Source organism: Salvelinus sp. IW2-2015, linkage group LG7 (genome assembly GCF_002910315.2).
Source record: "Salvelinus sp. IW2-2015 linkage group LG7, ASM291031v2, whole genome shotgun sequence".
Classification (NCBI taxonomy): domain Eukaryota; kingdom Metazoa; phylum Chordata; class Actinopteri; order Salmoniformes; family Salmonidae; genus Salvelinus; species Salvelinus sp. IW2-2015.
In genome coordinates this window covers 5,975,178-5,991,328 of record NC_036847.1, presented here as the reverse complement: position 1 = coordinate 5,991,328, position 16,151 = coordinate 5,975,178, and the positions used below count along the sequence as shown (strand labels likewise).

Here is a 16,151-nt window from a genome sequence, read left to right as displayed (position 1 = left end):
CATTCAACGTGGCTGTAGTGGAGCGGGTCGAGAGTTTCAAGTTCCTTTGGTGTCCACTTCACCAACAAAACTATCATGGTCCAAACACACCAAGACAGTGGTTAAGAGTGCACTACAACACTTTTTCCCCTTCAGGAGACTGAAAATGATTTGGCATGGGTCCCCAGATCCTCAAAAAGCTGCACATCGAGAGGCATCCTGACCGGTTGCCATCACCGCCCTGGTATGGCAACTGCTCGGCATCTAACCGTAAGGCTTTACAGAGGGTAGTGCGTAAGACCCTGTACATCACTGGGGGCCATGCTTTCCTGCCATCCAGGACCTATATACTAGGCGGGTGTCAGAGGAAAGCCCAAAAAAATGGTCAGAGACCACAGTCATAGACTGTCATAGAAGTCATAGACTGTTTTCTCTGCTACTGCACGCAAGCGGTACCAGAGCGCCAACTCTAGGTCCAAAAAGGCTTCTTAACCTTTGTCAATATAGGGGCCTCTACGCACTATTTATTTTTTTTCAATTTCCAAATCTAAAACGTGCCTCGTACTCAATCTTGTTCGTACCCAATATGCATATTATATTACTATTCGGATAGAAAACAATCTTAGTTGTCTAAAACCGTCTATGAATATGTCTTGTGGTCGTGAACCAGAACTCCTTCTACAGCGCACAAATCATGACAGGACATGCCGCCAAGCGTCAGAAATCTAGGCTCTGTTCTCAGCATCAGTTTAAAGCTCCGGTGCTGTGCCCTACTGGTCGAAAATGAACTGCACCCGCCTTCCCCCTGGATGTCCAAGCTAAACCAATGAGAAGTGGAAGTGTGCAGTCTCTACGTATATTCTCAGAGTTATAAAAGCCATGGAGTGACATGTCCGTTCTTTTGAGACGCTCGTCAAAGGCGCAAGAGAGACATCAGAATGCAGCCTCAAAAAAGCTCTCGTTATCGCGCATAAGCATATATCCGTCCCTCTGTGATTTACATTCAGATATAAGGTGTTAGAAACATCATTCTAACGAAGTTTATTTTAAAACCGATTTATAATCAGTCTTATGGCGAGTATATTGCTATTTTCGGAATTTTCGATAGTAATTCCTCGCTTTGAAGGATTTGGACATGTGTGTGCCACGTAGCCTATTTTAGCTGCTAGTTCCGAAGTTGAAGAGGACGTTTTACAACAAAGCAACGATTTCTTTTGGACAAAGACAACTTGCCCAAACGATTTCTGAGGCAAGCTCGTCCAAACAGTTAAGAGTATTTAGATCTTTATTCCGTATTTATGTGAGAAACAATTTATAATACGCATTTGCTTCGGCCATATTGCGGCCACTAGTCGGCTGCTAACGCACACTGTATGTCTAGTTAACGTTAATTTTAAACAATTCTAACTCAGCGTGTTGCATTTCAATAACTAATGCATCTTTCATTAGGCTGGTCCAACCTGTATTTTTTTTGTCATCTAATCGATAAATAATCGTAAACTTAGAGTGCATGGCCAAGATGGCGCCCCGGCCAGAATGCATGCCAGTTTTGGACTGATTACATGCATAACCACGATGTGATTGCTAAATATGCACATTCGAACACTCTATATGCATTGTTGTAATAGATGTTACAGGACTGCATCTGAAGAATTTCTGAGAAGGTTAGTGAAAAATGTATATAATTTTGGTGGTGATAACGTTATCGCTCTTTTTGCCTGAATCATGCACGGGGTGATTGTAGCTCATGTGGTATGCTAATATTAACCGATATTATGTGTTTTTCGCTGTAAAACACTTAGAAAAATCGAAATATTGTCTGGATTCACAAGATGTTGGAGCTCTTTGCTGTACGCTTGTGTATTTTCAGAAATGTTTTAAGATGAGTAATTAGGTAATACACCGTTGCTCCTCTGTAGTTATTCTATCGCTTTGGTGGTGAGTTTTGATAGTGTGCAATGGTAAACTGTGATTTATACCTGAAAAAATGCACATTTTTCTAAAAAAAATATGCGTATACCATAAATATGTTATTCAAGACTGTCATCTTATGTAAGTGTTTCTTGTGTTAGTGGCTATATATATCTTTAATTAGGTCGGAATGGAGTGATAGCTACTGATGAGTTAAAAAACTGGTGGAGTAAAAAAAAGTGGGCTTTGCTAACGTGGTTAGCTAATAGATTTACATATTGTGTCTTCCCTGTTAAAACATTTTTAAAAATCAGAAATTATGGCTGGATTCACAAGGAAGTGTTATCTTTCATCTGTGTCTTGGACTTGTGATTAATTGATATTTTAATGCAGTATTTACTTTGTGACGCTATGCTTAGGCTATGCTAGGCTTATGCTAGTCAGCTTTTTTACTGTGGGGGGTTGCTCCCGGATCCGGGTTTGGGAGGAACTAGAAGTTAACAGCTTCTACCCCCAAGCATAAGACTGCTGAACAATTATCAAATGGCACCGGACTATTTACATTGACACCCCCCTTCCATTTTTTTGCACACTGCTTGCTACTCGCTGTTTATTATCTATGGCATAGTCACCTTCACCCCTACCTCCATGTAAAAAATTACCTCGACTAACCTGTACCCCGCACATTGACTCGGTACCGGTTAGCCCCTTGTGTATTAGCCTCGTTATTGTTATTAGATTGTTGTTACTTTTTTGTATTTTTTACTTTAGTTTATTTGTTAAATTATTTGTTTAACTCTTTCTTGAATCCCACTGTTGGTTAAAGGGCTTGTAAGTGAGCATTTCACGTAAGGTCTACACTGTATTCAGCGCATTGACGAATAAAGTTTGATTTGATTAAGTCTGGCTATGAAATGAAGAGCACCAGAAAGCGGGTATATGGAGGGGTGAGCAGCGGAAGTGCAAGAGAGTGGGGCGAGGGGAGGGCCAGCGAGGGAGGGTTGAAAAGGTGTGGAATAAGGGGCAGCAGGAAGGAATTGGGGATGAGAGAGAGAGGAGGAGTAAGGGAGAGAGGGAGGGGCGGGAGGACATGGGCTCTGATCCCAGAGCATCGGAGAACAACGGTGAGTCGAAACCACAGGTGTGCGAGAGGAAAGAGGAGTAAAGCAGGAGGAGCACATTAATGGAAAGAGATCTGCTCTGCTAGTCACTACTTCCATATTCATATCTTCTATTCCCCATTCTATACCCTGCTGTGTTATCTTTCTCATATTCAACAGCTCTCTCTCTCCCTCCCTCCACTCTTTTCCTCTTTATCCTCCTCTGTTGTTCTACATCACCCTCCCCTCATCTCTCCCCTTTCCCTCCTCCCTCCCTCTCATGGCCTTTGTTCTGTTATGATGGCTAGATGCATAGCTGAGGCTCTTCTATCAACCCGACACCAAACCTATGCCTCTGACTTCCCTGATCTTGACTTCTGAATACCAACAGCGTGTAACTTTGACTGGCACTGCCACAACAGGATGGGAAGGAGAAGAGAGAGGACTGGGTGGAATATCAGGCCTGATGAGCATGAGGGGAATGGGCTTATCCTAAACTAGGCCCGACAAGAGATCGTGTGAGTATAGTGAGTGGAAAAAGATTGAACTGCATTAGTGTGAGGCTCACTGAATGAATACCAGACATGCCGCAAGAGCATGCATTGTGTGTGTGTGTCGTGTGTGTCGGCCTGCATTCATTCCTACCTACGTGTACTGAGAGGTTTTACTGTGAGTTGTCACACACCAAACTATAAAAATTATGCAGTTGCCAAGTTTACACTCCTGCAGCTCTGTGGTAGGGACTGTGTGTGTGTGTGTGTGTGTGTGTGTGTGTGTGTGTGTGTGTTGTGTGTGTGGTTGTGTGTGTGGTGTGTGTGGTGTGTGTGTGTGTGTGTGTGTGTGTGTGTGTGTGTGTGTTGTGTGTGCTGTGTGTGTGTGTGGTGTGTGTGTGTGTGTGTACTTGTGAAAGTGTGTGCTGCGGTGCGCGGCGTGCATTCGTGTGTGTGTAAGCATGGGTGTGTGCTATGCTAGGCTATGCTAGTCAGCTTTTTTACTGTGGGGGGTGCTCCCGGATCCGGGTTTGGGAGGAACTAGAAGTTAACAGCTTCTACCCCCAAGCCATAAGACTGCTGAACAATTAATCAAATGGCCACCGGACTATTTACATTGACACCCCCCCTTCCATTTGTTTTGTACACTGCTGCTACTCGCTGTTTATTATCTATGCATAGTCACTTCACCCCTACCTCCATGTAAAAATTACCTCGACTAACCTGTARCCCCGCACATTGACTCGGTACCGGTAGCCCCTGTGTATAGCCTCGTTATTGTTATTTGATTGTGTTACTTTTTWGTATTTTTTACTTTAGTTTATTTGGTAAATATTTGTTTAACTCTTTCTTGAACTACACTGTTGGTTAAAGGGCTTGTAAGTGAGCATTTCACCGTAAGGTCTACACTGTATTCAGCGCATGTGACGAATAAAGTTTGATTTGATTAAGTCTGGCTATGAAATGAAGCACCAGAAAGCGGGTATATGGAGGGGTGAGCAGCGGAGTGAGAGAGTGGGGCGAGGGGAGGGCCAGCGAGGGAGGGTGAAAGGTGGAATAAGGGGGCAGGGGAGAGGAATGGGGGTGAGAGAGAGGGAGGAGGAGTAAGGGAGAGAGGGAGGGGCGGGAGGACATGGGCTCTGATCCAGAGCATCTGGGGAACAACGGTGAGTGAGAACACAGGTGGCGAGAGGAAAGAGGAGTAAAGAGGAAGGAGCACATTAATGGAAGAGATCTGCTCTGCTAGTCACTACTTCCATATTCATATCTTCTATTCCCCATTCTATACCCTGCTGTGTTATCTTCTCATATTCACAGCTCTTCTCTCCCTCCCTCCACTCTTTCCCTCTTTATCCTCCTCTGTTGTTCCTACATCACCCTCCCCTCATCTCTCCCCTTTCCCCTCCTCCTCTCCCTCTCATGGCCTTTGTTCTGTTATGATGGCTAGATGCAGCTGAGGGCTCTTSTATCAACCCGACACCAAACCTATGCCTCTGACTTCCCTTGAATCTTGACTCTGAATACCAACAGCTGTAACTTTGACTGGCACTGCCACAACAGGATGGGAAGGAGAAGAGAGAGGACTGGGTGGAATATCAGGCCTGAATGAGGGTGAATGGGCTTATCCTAAACTAGCCCGACAGAGAGGTGTGAGTATAGTGAGTGGAAAAGATTGAACTGCATAGTGTGAGGCTCACTGAATGAAATACCAGACATGCCGCAAGAGCATGCATTGTGGGTGTGTGTGTCGTGTGTGTCGGCCTGCATTCATTTCCTACCTACGTGTACTGAGAGGTTTTACTGTGTGAGTTGACCCACCAAACCATAAAATTATGCGGTGCAAGTTACACGCGCGCTCTGTGGTAGGACCTGTGTGTGGTGTGTGTTGTGTGTGTGTGTGTGGTGTGTGTGTGTGTGTTGTGTGGTGTGTGTGGTGTGTGTGGTGTGTGGTGTGTGTGTGTGTGAGTGTGTGTGTGTGTGTGTGTGTGTGTGTGTGTGTGTGTGTGGTGTGCGTGCGCGCGGCGTGCATTCGTGTGTGTGTAGCGATGAGTGTGTATTAGTATGTGTGTGTTCTCAGTATATGTGTGTATGCTTTCGGCTGGTCGTACCAGATGTGACAGGCGAGGAGTGAGGTAAGGAGCGCTTTACAGCACATGCTCAGTAGATAACAGAGGCGTGGCTGTTTCGTTATCAGCAGGCACCCAGCAGAACAGCCAGAATCCCCTCTCTAATTCCCACGAGGTGGGCGAGAGCTCCCTCTCCCACAGCTGTGGAGGCAATGGGGGTGGAAGGGGGGGAGAGAGGGGAGAGACTCGTTACTTTCTCACCTCCTACTGTAAAGCCATCTACATCTCCTCTCCTTCACGTGGTAGAGGGGATGGTTGCTCTCCTTCAGCCTGAACCACACACACACACTCACACATACAGAATGCACACATACAGAATGCATACAGAATGCATGCAAACACGATGCTGCCACATACTGTGCATGCACATTCAAATGCCAGGGCCCAAACCCACTGTAAACACACAGCACAATTACAGGCAGGTCCTTTGCTTAATTTGATTCATTAGGATCCCTATTAGCCGACACCAATGACAACAGCTAGTCTTACTGGGGATCCCCATTAGCCGACACCAATGACAACAGCTAGTCTTACTGGAGGCCGACACAACGAAAAAGACATTACAGACAAAATACTTTACAATTMACATACTTTTCAAAACATGAAAATGTTGTGTGTGTGTGCATCTATCAATTACACAATTACACAACAAGTAGGTCACATMGGGYAGAGGCGTTGTGCCGTGAGGTGTTGCTTTATTWGTTTTTTTAAACCAGGTTTGCTGTTCWCTTGCGCTGTATGAGATGGAAGGGAGTTCCATGCACTCATGGCTCTGWATAATACTCTACGTTTCCTTTAATTTGTTCTGTACCTGGGGACTGTGAAAAGACCCCTGGTGGCATGTCTGGTGGGGTAAGTGTGTATGTCAGTGTTGTGTGTAAGTTGACTATGCAAACAGTGTGAAATWRRCAACACATTATTTRTTCTTATAAAAACAAGAAGTGACACAGTCGCAAAACACCAGTCTCAACGTCAACAGTGAAGAGGCGACTCCGGGATGCTGGCCTTCTTGGCAGAGTTGCAAAGAAAAAGCCATATCTCAGACTGGCCAATAAAAAMAAAAGATTAAGATGGGCAAAAGAACACAGACTCTGGACAGAGGAACTCTGCCTAGYAGGCCAGCATCCCGGAGTCGCCTCTTCACTGTTAACGTTGAGACTGGTGTTTTGCGYGTACTATTTAATGAAGCTGCCAGTTGAGGACTTGTGAGGCATCTGTTTCTCAAACTAAACACTCTAATGTACTTGTCCTCTRGCTCAGTTCTACACCGGGGCCTCCCACTCCTSTTTATATTCTGGTTAGAGACAGTTTGCTCTGTTCTGTGAAGGGAGTAGTACACAGCGTGGTACGAGATCTTCAGTTTCTTGGCAATTTCCCGCAGGGAATAGTCTTCATTTCTCAGAACAAGAATAGACTGAAGAGTTTCAGAAGAAAGTTATTTGTTTCTGGCCATTTTGAGCCTGCAATTGAACCCACAAATGCTGATGCTCCAGATACTCAACTAATCTAAAGAAGGCCAGTTCTATTGCTTCTTTAATCAGGACAACAGTTTTCATCTGTGATAACATAATTGCAAAAGGGTTTTCTACTGATCAATTAGCCTTTTGAAATGATAACCTTGGATTAGCTAACACAACGTGCCATTGGATCACAGGGGTGATGGTTGCTGATAATGGGCCTCTTTACGCCTATGCAGATGTTCCATAAAAAATCTGCCGTTTCCAGCTTCAATGGTCATTTACAACATTAACAATGTCTACACTGTATTTCTGATCAATTTGCTGTTATTTTAATGGACAAAAAAATGGCTTTTCTTTCAAAAATAAGGACATTTCTACGTGACCCCACACTTTTGAGCAGTAGTGTACATTTTCTCAACAAAGGGTTATGGTCGATAATATCAAAGGCTGCACTGAAATCTAACAGTACAGCTCCCASAATCTTCTTCTTATCAATTTCTTTCAACCAATCATCAGTCATTTGTGTCAGTGCAGTACTTGTTGAGTGCCCTTCTCTTTAGGCATGCTGAAAGTCTGTTGTTAATTTGTTTACAGAGAAATAGCATTGTATTTGGTCAAACACCATTTTTTCCAACAGTTTGCTAAGAGCTGGCAGCAAGCTAATAGGTCTGCTGTTAGAACCAGTAAAGGCCGCTTTACCACTCTTGGGTATCAGAATGACTTTAGCTTCCKTCCAGGCCTGAGGACAAAGACTTTCCTCTTGTCTCAGATTAAAGATATTACAGATGAGAGTGGCTATAGAGTCAGCTACCATCCTCAGTAGCTTTTCATCTAAGTTGTCAATGCCAGGAGGTTTGTCATTATTGATCGATAACAATAATTTTCCCACCTCTTCCACAATAACTTTACTTCAAAGTTCTTTTCCATCATTCTTTATATCATTGATCTTGGCTTCATAATACAGTTTCTTCTTCTTCTTGTTGAGTTTAGTCACATAATATCTCAATTTGCAGGAAGTCAGCCAGTCACATGTGCAGCCAGACTTTTTAGCCACTCCTTTTGACCCATCTCTTTCAGCCATACAGTTTTTCAATTCATCAATCCATGGAGCCTTAAAACCTCTCTGGGATAGCGGGACGGTAGCGTCCCACTTGGCCAAAAGCCAGGGAAAATGTAGAGCGCCAAATTCAAAAAAATGATATAAAATCAAACTTTCATTAAATCACAGATGTAAGATACCAAATTAAAGCAACACTCGTTGTGAATCGAGCCAACATGTCAGATTTCAAAAAGGCTTTTCGGCGAAAGCATAAGATGCTATTATCTGATGATAGCACAATGTCAACAAAGAGAGAGTAGCATATTTCAACCCTGCCGGCGCTACTCAAAACGCATATATAAAATATAAAACATGCATTACCTTTGACGAGATTCTTTTGTTGGCACTCCAATATGTCCCATAAACATCACAAATGGTCCTTTTGTTCGATTAATTCCGTCCATATATATCCAAATTGTCCATTTATTTGGCGCGGTTGATCCAGAAAAAAACAGCTTCCAATTTGCGCAAAGTCACTACAAAATATCTCAAAAATTACCTCTAAACTTTGCCAAAACATTTCAAAGTACTTTTGTAATACAACTTAAGGTATTTGTAAACGTTAATAATTGATCAAATTGAAGACTGGTCTATCTGTTTTCAATACAGGAGAACAACAAACTAACTTTACTTTTTTAGTCTTGCGCAACTCTCAAACAGTACACATGACGTTACACTGCTTCCTGATGGCCTTCTTCTTCATTGCACAAATGAATAACCTCAACTTATTTCCTAAGACTGGTGATATCCAGTGGAAGCAAATCTGGCTTCCCAATGAAAATTCATTGAACAGACAGTGACTTAAAAAATAATAATGAATGGTTAGTCCTCTGGGTTTTGCCTGCTACATAAGTTCTGTTATACTTACAGATATGATTCAAACAGTTTTAGAAACTTCAGAGTGTTTTCTATCCAAATCTACTAATAATATGCATATCTTATATTCTGGGGATGAGTAGAAGGAAGTTGAAATTGGGCACGCTATTTTTCCAAAAGTGAAAACTCTGCCCCCTATCCTAGAGAAGTTACAGTTCTAACAGTCAGGTTCTTAACAGGGGCATGTTTATAAATAATTGGAAGAAACAATTTCATAAATTCATCAAATGCAGCGTCTGGATGCTCCTTATTAATCACATCAGACTAACAAATATTTTTAACATCATCCACATAAGAGTCACAGCAAAATATTTTGTATGATCTCTTATACACTATTTTAGGCCCAGCTGTTGGAACTTTGGCTTTCCTGGATATAGCCACTATATTGTGATCACTGCATCCAATGGGTACTGATACAGCTTTAGAACAATGTTCCACAGTATTAGTAAAAATGTGATCGATACATGTGGAGGATCCTGTTCCTATAGTGTTTGTAAACACCCTTGTAGGTTAATTAATAACCTGAACCAGATTACAGGCACTGGTTTGAGTGAGAAGCTTCCTCTTGAGTGGACAGCTTGATGAAAACCAGTCAATATTCAGGTCCCCAAGAAAGTAGACCTCTCTGTTTARATCACATACACTATCAAGCATTTSACACATATTATTTAGATACTGACTGTTYGCACTTGGTGGCCRATAGCAACACCCCAAAAGAAAAGGCTTTAMATGTGCCAAGTGAACCAGCAACCACAACACTTCAATAACACTTGACATAAGATCTTCTCTAAGCTTRACAGGGATATGGCTCTGAATATATACAGCAACACCTTCCCCATAAGCATTCCTGTCTCTTCTATACATGTTATATCCTTGTATTGCTACTGCTGTATCATCAAATGAATTCTCTAAGTGAGTCTCAGAAATGTCTAATACTGTATATGAATGTTATCTTATGTTAGCAAGCTGTTGATTTCATGGAGCTTTCATGGCAAAGATAAGTTATTTCCTCTTGTGGCACACAGCTTCAGGATAGTCCTCGCTGAGGAAGATGTATTTTCTTCTCAAGTTCTTGGCTCTTTCCAGAACAGCTACCTTGTCCTTTAACCTCAGGAACTTGACCTTTATTGGGTCTATCACCTGGGCCGGGGGTGGGTTTTCCAGTCCTGTGTGCGCGCTCCACCTCAGTCTTCCTGGGGTCCATCTTCAGTTTCTCCAAGATCATTTCCCTCACTTTGTCCTCAGACTCCATCCAGGTGTCATGTGGGGATTTTGCAATTTTGTCCACAACCATGTTGTTCCGCCTTGATTGTCCCTCGAGATAATCTGATTTCTCCATCATTGTTATCATGGATTCACACACATCAATTATGTCCTCTCTCAATGACTTAAGGATTGCTGTCATCTTGCCGTTCTCCTGTTTCAACTCATCGAGCTGACCCTGGGAGAACTGCAAACTGTTCTTCAGGTCCTGGACCTCTCTGGTCAGGTCCTCAATTATTTTATTAGTTGAATCCACTAGTTTTTGGACACAACACTATTTTCTTGTTGTTGTAACAACTGCTTGTAGAACTATTTTTGTTCATTTTAAAAGATCCTTCACCTTTGATAGAGAGACACCACTGTCCTCAATGCTATTACCGCCAGCTTTGGTCTTTGTCATGCTAGCAACGTAGGTTGCACTGTTACTCCTCGCAGCACCAGACAAAGCAGGTCGCAGGGAAGATWGGAGACAACATCAACAAACAGCAGGGATCTAGACAGCCACAAGCCCGAGACAATCRACGGTCCCAGCCACAATGGCTAACRACATCGCTGGCTGCGTTCAAGCCTTKAAAAAAAAAACTGCTCGCTTGATATGCAGGTAGCTAGCAGATATGCTGGCMGCTACGCCAAGCAGCTCCTCAGACCCGGCCTTGGTCAGCAGGATTACTGGACAGATAGTAGCGGTCKCAGCAACTGATGCCAACTGCGTRGCGGGATCCAAACTCAAAAGGTAGCTAGCTAGTAACCAAAGTTTTTCAATAGACTTTCAAAACAYCAAACTTTCCAAAACAGCAAARKAAAACAGCTCTCCCTTATTACGCTTTCCGCGTTCAACAGGAAGTGATGTGTTGTGGCGGGCTGCTCTGATGCGGTGACAGACAGCTCTGCAGTTAAGGCAGATGATAGAAGAAGCAGAGGTGAAGAAAGGAGGGGAAAGACGCATGAGTGTCCAAGACAAGAATGTAATGAGGCTCCAGCCTGCCAAAGAGCGCCTCATCCACCCGCCCCTACACTCCAGAAGGTTTAGTCCATGTTAGAGTCACTAGACTCCCTGTCGCACTGAGCCCACAGAAGTCCACACCGGCCGCTATGGCTGATATACATCTAAGAGAGAGAGGAAGATCAGGTGGAATTCCTCATTATGTAGCACATTGCTAAAACACTGTTCTAGACTGTTTTTACCCTAAAGCTTCTGATTCTGAACTCAGATTGGCCCTTCTGGCCTCTGGCCCCCCCTCACGGTTCAGTGTATCATCCTTATGTTGTCTGTACCTTATGACACAAACTGATGTAGTCAGGCTACTGTGAACCCCACATGGTTGCACTGTGGTGATGATCTCATATAACTAGAGGACGAGGACATTTTCCTGGTTAGGTCACGTGGTCAGGGAAAACTGATCCTACTGTACCTATGAGGCTGTGTGTTTATACAAACAGTCTGTCTCACTGTGCCAAGATTGGTCCGAAACCTTTATTCTCTCAAACCATTCGTCCTTCTTTACAATATGAATAAAGAGGAAAAAATGATGAGCAGGTGATTATAACCAGGGTAAAATCAAATGATGAGCAGGTGATTATATACAGGGTAGAACAAATGATAGCAGGTGATTATAACCAGGTAAATCAAATGATGAGCAGGTGATTATAAGGGTAAACAAATGATGAAGCAGTGCTTTAACCAGGGTATGAACAAATGATGTGCAGGTGATTATAACCGGTAAAAATATGAGCAGGTTGATTAAGGGAATAAATGATCGTGATTAAACAGGTGTAGAACAAAACTGATGAGCAGGTGATTATAACCAGGGTAGAAAAATGATGAGCAGGTGATTATAACAGGGTAAAATCAAATGATGAGCAGGTGATTATAACCAGGGTAAAATCAAATGATGAGCAGGTGATTATAACCAGGGTAAATCAAATGATGGCATGTGATTATAACCAGGGTAATCAATGATGAATGCTTATGTAATGGTAATTTCGATTTCGTTCTGCAGTCAACCGAGACAGTAAATCTACAGGAGACAGCACCTTCAGATGGCTTAATACTACTGAGAGAGCATCAAACACTACGCACACAATTCACACACACACACACACACACAACACACACACACACACACACACACACACACACACACACACACACACACACACACCACACCACACACACACACACACACACACACACACACACACACACACACACACACACACACACACATTTATGCAAATACTTTATTTGAATCCACCAATCAAATTGACATGAAAAAAGTATCCAAACATTCCTGTATGCATGGCATCAACGGTACAGAAAGCATCCTTCTCCAAATAGCTAGGTTGCCACGACAGTGAAACAGAGTAGTACTTGCAAACTGCTTTGCCCTAGTTTTTGGCAGTCCTCCATCTGGAGGCAACTCACTGTAAGCTTGTGTACGTGGCCGAGACTGACAAATATCAGCGTCGCCAGCTTGCACCTACACCCGAGGCTGTCCCAGCTTGCCCTACACCCGAGGCTGTCCAAGCTTGCCACGAGGAGCAAGCATACACATACACGTGTGCGCAGACACACAGTTTACACACACACACACACACACACACACACAACACACACACACACACACACACACACACACACAACACACACACACACACACAACACACACACACACAACACACAACACACACACACACACACACGCACGAAAGAGTACCTTACTCTCATCAGGAGTGAATATCATATCAAAATGCCTGTATTGTTATATATATTCGACTGGATTGAAAAAAACTGATAACATTTTAATGATTACAGTATTCGCTTTTCATGTGAATGAGAGAACAACTTAGTCGCCTCCAGCAATAGCAAAAAAAAGTGAATATTTCAAGAGAGCAGCAGCATCGTACATATTTCAAGCAAATAAAACTGACATTGCTACTGTATATCTTTTTCCTCTCCATCTGTTCCTCTCAGTCTGTCCTCTCTTTTCCCTTTCCTCCTCCTCTCTTTCTCTCTCTCCCTCTCTGTGACGTGCAGGGCTGTAGCCTTGGTCTGACTTTTAGTGAATTGAGGGTGTGGGGTGTGTTTGGCAGTTTTCAAAGCTAATTTCCTGCACTTCTACACCTTTCGCCATGATTCATGCCATACCAATATGACATCTGAGTGAGAGTGACTAACACATAGGTTGGTCATTTGGCCATGATTACTACCAACTAGACTAATTAACCAATCTAAAATGTTTTAACTAACATGGGCTAATTGAGTGACTGTCAAGAGGAGAACTGCTGAACCACAACCAAGTTTGATTTGCCACTTTATGTATGCACGCACACGCACACACACACACACACACCACACACACACACCACACATGCACGCACGCACACACAAAAGGAATGCAATTAATTTTTTAAATTACAGAGGTCCGGACCTCCAAAGTGGTGGCCCGCGCTCACACAGCACCTCAAGGACAGACAAAAACAGAGAGAGAGAGAGAGAGAGGAGAGACAGAGAAAGACGAGACAGAGACAGAGACAGAGACAGAGACAGAGACAGAGACAGAGACAGAGACAGAGACAGAGACAGAGAGAGACTCGAACCACACAGATCTACAGTAGATACGTCCAAAGAGACACAGCTACAGAGTCTACCGTTTAGCTCAAGCGCTCCAGAATGTTCAGTCAATTATTCAGGGGGAGATGTGGTCTTTGAGTAGCAAGGACACTGGGTTGAAAGGGTGAAGGTCCCTGCGGGATTATTGGAGATCACAGATAAAGCAGATCTGTTTCAGATATTAGCTGCCTGAATGTACTCTGCGCTACTTCAGAGAGAGGAGAGAGAGAGGCAGAGAAAGAGAGGAATAAGCTCCCTTCGTTCAAATGAGCCCTTTACAAAATGTGCAGAAAGGAGAGAAAAGCCCGAGCGTAATGAGATTAAAGTGACAGCGTGTGGAGGGATGGGTAGGGATGGAGGGATGGGAGAAGTGGGGTGTACTGGATTTCAGGTGTCGAGAGATTATTCTCTTTTTTGTTCCGCTGGTCACTCTCATAAGAAATAACCTGAACAGGCAACTGGAAATCGGTACTAAAAGTGCTTACTTTAACTGGTACTGACTTGAGCTTTGTGCAAAGCACCACTTGGCTATGAGCAGGGCAACCATTTGTCTATAAATCACCCACCAGTACACTCACARAAACACAACCACACACACACACTCTGCTTCCAACAACTGTTCAGATAACAGACACTTTAAATTGCACAGATAACTATGATAAACAACCCCCCCCCCCACCACCACAGGGAATTAAAGGAAGGGAATGTCTTACCTTTGTACTCTCTTGCTATCTGTGTTCTTCCTGGCAATGTGGTGCTCCTAGGTCCGTGTTTCTCTGTCTGTGACAGGTGCCATGGTGGAGCAGTAGAGTCCAAAGTAAAGAAATGTAGTCTATCTCGCTCGCTCTCACACACTCTGTCTCTCTCTCTCTCTCTCTCTTGATCGCTCAGAGTTATTCCCGCTGCGAACGATCCAAATCACCACAGAGACCGTGCAGGAGTGTGTATGTGCGTGTAAGTGTGTGTGTGTGTGTYTGTGTGTGTTGCTCCAAAGGTTTCGAATTCCAGAGTCCTGAGCTAGTGCGTGTCCCCTCTCTTTTTCTCTCTTCTCCTTTCTTTTTTCTTTCTCTCTCTCTCTCTGTTCGGGGCTGGCTTCTCAGGACTGTAGGGGAGGTGAAGACCAGTCAGGGGGTGGGACAGCGCATAGAGGCTCTCTCAGACAATCTTTCGCTCTCTCTCCCTCTCTTTCAGCCTTTTGGATCTTTCTTTGACTGATACTCTTTCACTCTCCCACTGCTCAACGTCTCTCTCTGTCTCTCTGTCTCTCTGTCTCTCTGTCTACACACACACACACACACACAACACAACACACCACACACACACACACACACACACACACACACACACACACACACACACACACACACACACACACAACACACACACCTGCTGGTCCAAGCATTCGCTAGATGGACATACATGAACGGGATCAGTGACTGTGTGTCTCGTGCTCTAGGCCAGGTGTTTCTCCTTGCTCACTATTCTACGATATTGTGTTGGAAATAGATCCTAGGCCACTCCAAATGTGGTCATGAACTCTGCTGTAACTCGTTATGAGAGAAGACCAGTGCTTGAGTTTAAGAGCAGCAGGACTCAAGTTTAGTTATCAGCCTTAGTGTAGCTCTGTCCCAAGGGACCTTGTTGTGTGTGTGTGTGATTAATGAGTACTGTTGACTGGCATTTCTGGCTGGTTCGCTCCACACCCTCTAAGAGATGGGCGTCTGCACGGTCCCAGTGAGACGCCAGCTGTCGGCAGTGTGTGTACGTCCCTGTAGCAGGTGTGTGTGCGTATCTTGGTGTATATGTGTCAGATTGGCTAGTACTGATAACTGTGCCGGCGGCACCCTTATGTTCTGAGGAGAGATAACGGTAAACTGAGAGTAATAGAATACTGTGTGTGTGTGTAATCTAATGTGTCGCTGTGGCTCCAAGTTGACTGATGAACAAACAAAAGTAATGATTACCTCTTGAAAACTTAATAGTGAACACAGAGACCCAGACCCTAGACTCCAACCACAGTGCCAGTCACCTAAACGTCCCTAACTCATACCTCTCGGTCTCCAGTCCAATCAACCAAATGCCACATTTGCCGTTTCTACCCTGGACTACAATGCACACAAGAGATCACAGCATTCAGTCAACTCACACCACTGAGCAGAAACAGAGAGTCAAAGAGCCATATGTAGCAAATTAACATATGTGGGACCAAGGGAGGGTGAAAGAGGGAGGAATG

General features: G+C 43.8%; 1 protein-coding gene across 1 annotated transcript in view; it reads right to left on the bottom strand.

Annotated features, from left to right (window-relative positions):
* The window catches only part of LOC111966269 (semaphorin-3B), a 115,361-nt gene extending 100,209 nt beyond the window's left edge, over window positions 1-15,152 (bottom strand). Inside the window, exon 1 of the mRNA XM_023990769.2 lies at window positions 14,632-15,152. The gene's annotated coding sequence lies outside the window, so the exon portion shown is untranslated. The remainder of the gene's footprint in view (window positions 1-14,631) is intronic.
* Between the last annotated feature and the right edge of the window lie 999 nt (window positions 15,153-16,151).